Genomic DNA, 9,909 nt, shown 5'->3' with positions numbered 1-9,909 from the left:
TTTATAGTCCGACACTGAATTATGTTCCCTTGAGGTACTGAAGAAGCCCTGGAATGGCTTTCTGGGCTGATCAACTGTGAGGCCAGGCTCCCAAGACCTTTGCTTCTATAAAGAACATCTCGTCCAGCCTATTCAAGGCACACTAGAGAGTCTGACGTTGATAATAGAAGCGAGAATAGTGGCACAGAGGATGATTGATAGTCTCTTCACACTTTCACTAGGCGCACATCGGTGAGTCCGCCATTCCAATACAATAGTTGTAGGAGTTAGTGAAGGCTACTCCTTCCCACAACCGACACAGCAGTGTTGAATCAGGTCGTGAAAGGTTTGCTGGCAATTTCAGTGATAGGAGTGACGGGTATAGGCTGTATAATCGACGGTTAGAGTTCTGCGTTGTATGCCAGTAACGCAACGTGATGGTACGCGCGAGATTACGAAGCTCTCTTGCAGCGCGTACTCTCGATAAAGGTATAAAGAGTGTCGGTGCTTCAGCCTGAGTACGTCGGGTAGCGTCATGAGTGAGGTGGTTACCAACGATGCCACACTGTCCCGGCAACAAATGAAAGATGATGTCATGTCCTCGTTCAAAAGCGCAATGTAAATTTTGTTGATTTGGCACACCAGCCCAATCGCGGTAGTAATTACCGCGTCGTAAACCTCACAAGCTTTGGAGGGCAGCTTTCGAATCGCAAAGTATTGCCCATTTGCTAGGCCGTTCTTTTTCAATGTATTCAACAGCAGCTTGAAGAGCGGCCAGTTAAGAACTTGTAGATGTTGTGACGTGTTAAGTCTTAAACTTGATGAAGACCGTTGAGACGGTATAACAATGGTGCCAGTTGAACTTTGCGAGACCGAACCGTCCGTCTAGACATGGATTCGGTTACTGTACGAACAATGCAAAAGTTCCAATGTGATCAGCTTTGCAGCCGCGATGGTCAGGCTGGCATTGTTCGCAATTCCTCAAACAGCTAAGTACAGAGGAGGCTTTTTCCAAACACCACAGAGTAGTCGGTTTCTTGTCGCGAGCGAGTATCTCAATGACCAAGAGTGTTTGTTAGCCACAGCGTATGTGGATAACGCTCTCTTGTGTCTTTTCTCAGGCAAGTGAGCGAGCTGGTGGTCAGGAACGCTGGATATATGGCGAGTATGCGCCTGGAGTGCATCGCCAGTTATAGAAGTCGTTATTTGGTGGTCTCTCGTGGTGGCCGTTGTTGTTACGGTTGAAGTACATCGAGGTAGCCCCAGACATGTTCTTTGAGCTTGACCTTGAATGCTTTGTGGGACAAGGATGTTACTTTTGTTAGCATTGAACAGTACTGGTCTGCTATATCGTAAGTACCCTAAGAAAAGTGTCCGGTAAAGTTGATGCACAGATGCTACGGATGTGCCCCACGTTCTACCGGCAGTAAACCGTAGTATATGGGCGATAGAGGTAAACCTCTTCTTCAAGTATGAGGTGTGGGGGCTCCATGAAAGGACTTTGTCGATAATAACGTCTAGGAATCGGTGAGATTTTGTGTATGAAATTGTGTGGTGGCCAATATAAATTGGTTACCAGGCCATGAGCTTGTGAGTAAAAGCGACTGAGGCACACTTATCGGTCGAAATGCTGAATCATTAAGCACGTAGGTACCACGATGTCAAGGTCACTGCTTTTTGGAGCCATGCACGCACCTGGAGACGTGAAACTGCCGAGGCCAACATGCATATGTCGTGAGCATATATGGAAAGGTTGACTGCATGTGGTAGAATCTCGGCAAGCCCAATGATTGCAAGGTTGAACAATGTGGAGCTAAGAACCCTGCCCTACGGGACGTCACGGCAAGTGTAATGGTCAGCGGATCGGTCATCCGCACTTTGTACAAAGAATGATCTTTTGAATAGATAGATCCGAATCCAGCGAAACATTTCTCCAAGAATTCCACTGTCTTCAGCGCATCAAAGATCGCTTCATGCGTTACATTATCACAGGCGCCTTTCACATCGAGGAAAAGTGTAACCGATATTCGTTTGAAGTGTTTTTTTTTTGTTGCGCAGATGTCACCACGTCGATGACGTTGTCAACAGAGGAGCGGGCTCTTCTGAAGCCAGCCATGGTCTCGGGGTATATGTTGTGGTGCTCAAGATACCACTCGGGGTGTGTGAGAAGCATTCTTTTCATGACCTTCGCAACGCAGCTGGACAGTGCAGTGGGTCGGTAGTATGCTAGGTCAAGTGGTGACTTCCCAAACTTTAGGAGTGGTATCAAGTGGCTAGACTTCCACCGTTCAGGAACGACGCCATCATTAAATGACAGGTTGTAACATTCCAGAAGTCGAACTCAGCCACCTTCACTTATGTGGCATAAAACAGAGTAGTTAATGCCGTCTGGTCCTGGCGAGTACGAGCGCCTGCATGTGGCTAGAGCAGCGTGCAGTTCCTCAAGTGAGAAGGACACATTCGATTCTGGGAAGCGTGTCGCACGAACCTCGCCCAGAATTTCGCAATTGATAGTTATCACACTACCCGCAAACTTCCCACAAAAATCTTCGGCTATATGAACGAGCGAACGGTCTTGATGGAAGGCTAGGGCGCTGAATGGATGCCGTTGTTGTGGAGATGAGCCAAGACCATGCACTGTTCTTCATGTGATAAACAGTTGCTTGCGAGTGTGAAGTGATTCGCAGAACGTCTTCCGCCATTGTTCCTCCAGCTGGCCCATACGACGTTGGATTTTCTTTTGTATACGTCGAGCGTCTCTAAGGTCATGAATTCACTTGCTGTGCCTGTACCGCCTCTCGGCTCTTCTACGAGTCGTTCGAAGTCGATTAAGTTTCATGTCAAAATCCGTACGTTTTGTTGTTTATGCAAAAACTACTTAGTCGCTTCCAGCACACATGTAATGAGGTCCTCAATGCTGAACACAAATTCGTCTTTGCATGCCTCTTCCACCTTTGGCTTGTGCGTTGACCACCATACTTGTCGGGATGTAGAAAAATGGCGGCCAAACCACGGGATTCTAAAGTAGGTGGGGATATGGTCACTGTCATGAGTCTCGATGTCAGAGAACCATCGAACATTTAGACGAAGACGCCGTGACACAAAAGTCAAATCCAAGTAACTGCTATGAGTTAGGCCACGCACGAACGTTTGACTGCTGTTGTTCATAATGCTGAGTTCGGGATCGCAAGCAAATTCCACAAGTTTCTGGCTCTGAAATCTATTCTGGTGTTTCCCGCAACCAAATGGTGAGCATTAAGGGCGCCATTTATAGTGCAGGGTCCAGCAGTAGCCGTCAGGATGTCTCGTAGTCAGTCGCCGTTGGACCGACTAGATGGAGAGATGTACGCGCCGGTAAGGGTGAAGGCTACTTTATTCTTTGTAATGTGGAGGCACACTTATTGGTTTCTATTATGAGGTAGCACCGAATAAGGAATGTAGTTTAATTAGATGCGGATGTAAACAAGTATATTGCTGGACTCTCCACACCTCGACGCCGTAAAGGCTTCGTACCTAGAGAGACTTAGCGCTTTTAACACGTTTGGTTCACATATTACCACTATAAGACATCAGTTCGTAAAACGTACTGGCGAAAGCAGGAGATCCGTGATTTAAGTCATCTGGCATTCCACTGAAAAATCGCCGCTTCATCATGGAGTGAATGCAGCGGAAGAGCCATTGCGCCTCCGCAAGATTTACAAGCACTGGGCTCAGGGCATCCAACATGTGCACGGCGCTTCGAGCTGTTGGTGTATTGGAATCGCCTACATCGCATTTATCAAAGACTTGAGAATTGTCACCATTCGGCGGTCATGCTCTGTCAGCTCATCTGGGTCATATGGGAAGCATTGTGAAGCCACTCCTTGTTGTAGTTTATCCACAGGGCTTATCCAGGGGTGGTGGAGCGGATTCAACAGCAAGAGGCTTTGCGCAATGTGTATTCCGTGTTCGGAGAGAAGAATTCCTTGATGAGCGTATGCGACGAGAGCGACGTCGCCTGATGTCAGCAGCTGTTTCACGATGAACGGAATGGTCTCTCACCATTTTCAAGACGGAGAGTTCCCACTTAATTTCGGACATTCTTTTTATGAGGCGTCGTGGGGCCCGTTACAGTTTGAACACTTATAAGTTTTAGCCGGGCAGTTGTCTGTAGAATATTGTGCTGCACAACAGGAACATGTCGCAGACTTTCAACTGGTGCGCTAATGTGACAGAATTTCTGCCATTTTCTGCATTAAGTGGCTTGGAAACAAAGGGCAGCACAGCATGTCGGAAATGACCTACCTTGACATGAGACGGAAGAAAGTCACCTTTAAAGATGATTTTTACACATCGGAAATTTCCGAGACGGGCCACCTGAAATATTCGTTGAGCAGTTCATAGCAATACAATTATGTATAGAACAAGGTTAGTGTTTCCGGGTTCGCACCCATAGTCATGGAGATGGTAGCCATAATCACGAAGTGCATGTGGTGTACAACATCAGCCGATATTAATAGAAACGTTTTATTAGTATTAAATTTAAAACTGTGCTCTCTACAACCTTTTGATGGGAAGAAATGTGGCCGATGTAAGACCCAGTCAAGATATGCCAGAATGAGTGATTGAGTAATTGTACTTTATCCCCAACTTTATGGCGCTACAAGCTCTGGAATACTAATGAAGTGCTTGCTCCAACTTAGGTCTTCTCGATTCGGGATAAGCCACGGCAAGTGGCGTCACAAAGATGTCACGTGTCCATCCAGTTTTGCCTTCTACGCTCTATTCAGGCACTGTTGGGGATATGAAACACCTCTTGGCCAGTGACGAACTCTCATTCGCCGGTCAATGGCAAAGTTTCCCATGTGTTTCTGTACCGATTCCATCGAGCCGTGTTCCTGCATTCCAGTCTTCAAACGCTCCAATCAAAGAGGCGCTACCGGTGCCCTAATAAAAGTACGAAATGCTTTTACCTACAAGAATCACTTGTAAAAGCCTATTCCCTTCTTTTTGTCACTTATTATTTTGCTTCATTGGCTGCTGCCCACTTCTTGAGCAAATGTGCACATTTCTGGTGCAAATTAGCACATCTGCCATATTTCGTTATTCCCTGTTGCTTCTATACATTTTAGCATATTGTACACAACCACTGATTGATTGATTGATTGATTGATTGATTGATTGATTGATTGATTGATTGATTGATTGATTGATTGATTGATTGATTGATTGATTGATTGATTGATTGATTGATTGTGGTTAGGTGCCTTAGAATAACATGCAGTAGGCAAACTGTGCCCTGTCCTCCACTGTTGTTGCTCCCCCGCAAATTTTCTATTGGTTCCTGGTATCCTTGTAAAAAATCAGGAATGTCGAAGCAATCTTGGATGATCTATGCAAACCATTTGTCGACGCATCAAATTCGTTTTAGTGATGCGTTCGAACATACTGTGCTGTTTTCGAGGTTTGATGGAAAAGGAGAACTTCTGCACAACTCACGTTGCAATTGACAACCACAAAAAGTCTTCAAATATCTCATTTATGTTGCCGTTTTCGTTAATAGTTTCGAAGTGGATGATAATGAACAAGTTACAAGAATGCGCTATCAAAATGATCTCTGTACTGTCAGTGAAAATGCCATTACACAGGGCGCGAGAATTGCTAGAAATAAACAGCCCTAATTTATAAAGTGTGAAGAACCAAACTGAACAGACAGGACAGCATCTTAACAGGACAAAAGTAAACAATTTGGAAAACATTTTATTTTTACGCAGCATTGACAATATTCTGCATCAATTACGCTCTCTTTTTATCCCACTATCCCTTCCCCTGTGTACGGTAGTCAACCGGAACTACCCCTGGTTAACCTCCCTGGTTCTAGGTTCTCTCTCTCTCTCTCTTCTGTGCCAACAGTGTTTAACATGTCATCGAAAAAAGGGCTGTTGTTTTTTATAGCTCTTGCAAGACAGAATTTGGTCGCATTTGTATTTGCCACTGGCATCTCATTTGTTCCTCAGGAAAAGGCCATTTGTCAACTTTTTTTTTCTGCAAAGCACGTTTACGTTTTCAGGCGAATCTTGAAATTGGTGAAGCAGTGTCACATGTAAAATACAGGCGCTAAATGCCAGATAAGGACTTCACTGGCAGTTTTAAATTTCGTAGAAGCAGTTAAACTATATTTTTTTTTACGAAAACATGCTAGTTTTTTGTTTGTTTTGTTTCTAGGCAGCAGGCCAGTGGGGAGGGGGGGGGGCAATCACGTTGCTGTAATCGCACGTAAGTGCTTTTTATTAGGACATGTCGACAAAGAAAGGTTGTGCTAGACTGAGACATAGAAATTTTGCTAACCTCTAGAATGGGAGTTTAGCATAGGAGCTTATCAGTAGCGTTCTTCTTCGCCCAAAGAGAACATCGAAACTAAAATTTTAGCTAACCTTCTGCTGAACGTAATGTAATTTATTCTACATGGCGACTTATTTTGGGAAGAGCTCTGCTTCGGGCACGAAATGTACCCCGAAGTTTTGCGCATAAAAGCCGCACAATTGTGCCCCATAGCAATGCGAAAACACAGAAGTAGTTGGATTGCGAGGACCGATTGCGGGTTTTCCGTCAAGTGCAACAAAACGAGAAATTTAGCAATGACAACCCGGCAGTGTTTTTCTCACTATTTGCTGGTGTCACAGCGGTAACAATAATGTTGCATTTTGGTGATACAAACATGGCTGTATTAATGATTAGTTCGGAGCTAATCACGTCAGAGAGCCTAGAATAAAAAAGTGATAGCGGTTATTGATGAGTAAGGATATAAGAATGACAACAATAAAATTCGCACGTAGTTCTCACACTAACTTCCTCCTCGCACTGAGGCTGCCAGCATCCCTTCAACTTCTAAATGGTTAGAACGGCGAATAGAGCACTTTAGACGAGAAACAAGCTTCTTCACTGCGGTGACAGTAATCAATAGCCGAGGTGACAGGAGCGATGCAGTAGATTACGGCAGAACTTCTTTTCAGGATGCTGCGTGAACAAAGGTATTCAGAAATAAATTTTGCCACAGACCTGGTGAAATTCTCACCACGAGCTCGCAATAGGATTGTGTGTCCTGCGCGGGCCGAAGCAACGCGCTGTGTTGCATTATAGCGAACATTTATGTCTCTCTAAACGTCTGTGTTTGGCGCGGGTGATTTCTCAGCAGTGGGGGACGCGGGAAGCAAACATTTTCGGAAAGGATGTGGACGGAGCGGTAAGTGCCAAGAGCGAGTTGCTGTCCAAGACAGAAGCCGGGCGCGTTCGTATTCGACTAAAGGACAGTAGTTAATTGTTGCGTGGAGGACAGTATTATAAGCAAACATGACAAAAGGAAGTATGGCATCGCAGTTCCTGTTACCTGACCGAATATACGTGGAGATAAAATCTCAAAATGAAAGCGCTCAATAGGACCATTCTTTTGCGCATAGTACGCTACCTGATGTGGTCTTATGCTAGGCCAGTACTCTTTGACATTTGCTGGCCACCATCGCTAATAATACGGCCAGCAACATAATTGGTTGAAATTTTTTCTTATGAACAATTACAGCGTAAGGCTTTTTGTGAATATAGGTCCAGATCCGTAGAAATGTAACATCGCACTATAACATATTTCCACCTATACTGTGTTTTAACTTAACATTTTCTCTTCCGTTTCATTTTGTAAGTATAGCACTTTTCATATGCATCACCATTACCACTATCATCATCACGGTAAGCATCTTTAGCCTATTTCTATATCCACTACAAGACCAAGGCCTCTACCAGCGATCTCCAAAAACCCCTGTCGTCTTGAGCTAGCTGATTCCAACTTCAGCCATCAAATTTTGTAATTTAATCACCCCACCATACATAATACAATACGCAAATAATAATAATAATAATAATAATAATAATAATAATAATAATAATTCCAAACACAAATCCCAATACAGAAAGACGGATCTGGCGCAGGTACACTTCCGAAGCTCATTAGGCGTATAACTACACAAGGGAGATAACTTAAAGAACAACAAACTTTTCAAATGCAAATAATCCAAGCCTTCCTCATAAGCCGGATCACATAAGGTACGACGTAGCTACTCCTCAAGAAAGCTGAAATTCAAAAGCTCAATATCATCATCAGAAAAGCAATCAAGAGCGCACTAGGAATTCCCAGTGTGACCTCAACCACGACACTCGTCAAACCTGGCTTCCATAGCACCTAGGAAGGAATGAGTCAACCGCACAGAGCCAGCCAGCTGGGACGCCTTACCCTCACTGAAACGGGCAGAGCAGTACTTCGCCAGCCCGCATACAGCGAAAACTTCACAGCAGCCTCAGACGCCAATACATGATTACCACCACTTAACCGAGACCTTATCTCAGTCGCTCCAATACATCGCAACATGCATGCAACAAACCAGAAGTTGTTGCAACAAACCAACAAGACAGAAGAAAAGCAAGAATTCGAGTTGTAAGCAAGTACTCAAAGAACCAAAGTACAATATATACTGGTGCGGGAAAGTACCCAGGTAGAAGATCATACGCAATTAGCGAGACCAACAACCAGGGTAATGAGCTAGTCGAGGCATACAAGCCAGAAATTCAGAAACGGCGGAAGAAGTATACATCGTGTTCGGCATCCCCACATGCAAGGACACTGCAAATACCTCGAGCTACTCACAACCCACGTGTAAAAACCTACAAAAAGGCCTTATCTCTGCCTCAGCAGTGACTAAACACAGAAAGTCGGGCTAGTTGGTGTTGATGCGTTTGCTGTGGCATAGTTACTAGCGCTAGCAAGAATACCGGGAAAGAAAGGTGGCACAGGACAGAGCAGTGAAGATTCTAGAAGAAATAGCAAGACGCCAACAACTTCCCGAGATCACATGGACCCTATAGGCCAAGAACACTTGACAGCAAACAACGTAGCACATGCTGTAGCCCGAGGGCATGCTTTTACCTCTGTGGCATTGCCTTTTCGACCCAGACATGACCACTATTAGAGCTCCCTGGCAGTGCACCCAGACAAACTTCGCTTTTTTTTTTCGTCGTAAGATTCCCTTACCTGATGTACTAGTGGACTCCTTTGTTTCCTATTGAAATAGTGTGTCATACATTGTAGACACCCATTGTGCGAGTGAAGCTGTTCTGTTTCCTTTTTTATCCTGGCTAAAGAAACACAGTTTCGTTAATCGGTTTACGGAACAGAACTTCGCAATTACCTAATTTGCCGGCCTTTCGGCTGAGCCAATGCCGCAATGTTGTCTGTTTTCGCGCTTGGAAGTGAAGCCTGAAGTAATAAATATGCACATTCACAAACAATAGCCAAACAATTCGGAGGGGGTAACGAGGAGTGTAAAGGAACTGCGCCCATATGCCCAAACGCGTGGACGCAACGGAAATTGTGCTATTGTGTTTCTGTATAAGCAGCAGTCGTACAGTGGCGAGGGACACAAAACTGCGGCATCTGTATTGCGAAGGAGCGAACAAAGTAAATCGGCGTGTGCGCATGCAGCGGCTGATTGCGTCTTCGGCAATTGTGTTACGGCTGCAACGAAAGTAGATTAAGGGCCCAGAAAGGCACCAGCGCCAACGCTGCACTTGTTGTAAGCCTTCTCAGTTTGTTCTGGTAAAAAATAAAAAAAAAACCACTCAAATTGCCAGCATTGAGTGGTAATCCCAAAAAATGACAAAGAACACTAGGAAACTTGCGCGAGTAATAACAAAAACAGTACATTTGAGCAGGGTTGCTAGTGTAAGCTGCTACTTTCCACGCTCCCAACGAGGATGCTTTCGTAGCAGTGTGGCAATTTATCCTTCCTTCTTCGAGGTTTTGCTTTTGGAAAGGAGAAGTTCGCGCCCGATTAGGTTCGCGGTAGTCGAGAAATTAAATACACATCTCTGTAGCTTACGTACAGAAACCTCCCAAGGCTTGTGCAG

Source organism: Dermacentor andersoni, chromosome 4 (assembly GCF_023375885.2).
Source record: "Dermacentor andersoni chromosome 4, qqDerAnde1_hic_scaffold, whole genome shotgun sequence".
Lineage (NCBI taxonomy): Eukaryota > Metazoa > Arthropoda > Arachnida > Ixodida > Ixodidae > Dermacentor > Dermacentor andersoni.
Note: the sequence above shows the minus strand (reverse complement) of the source record.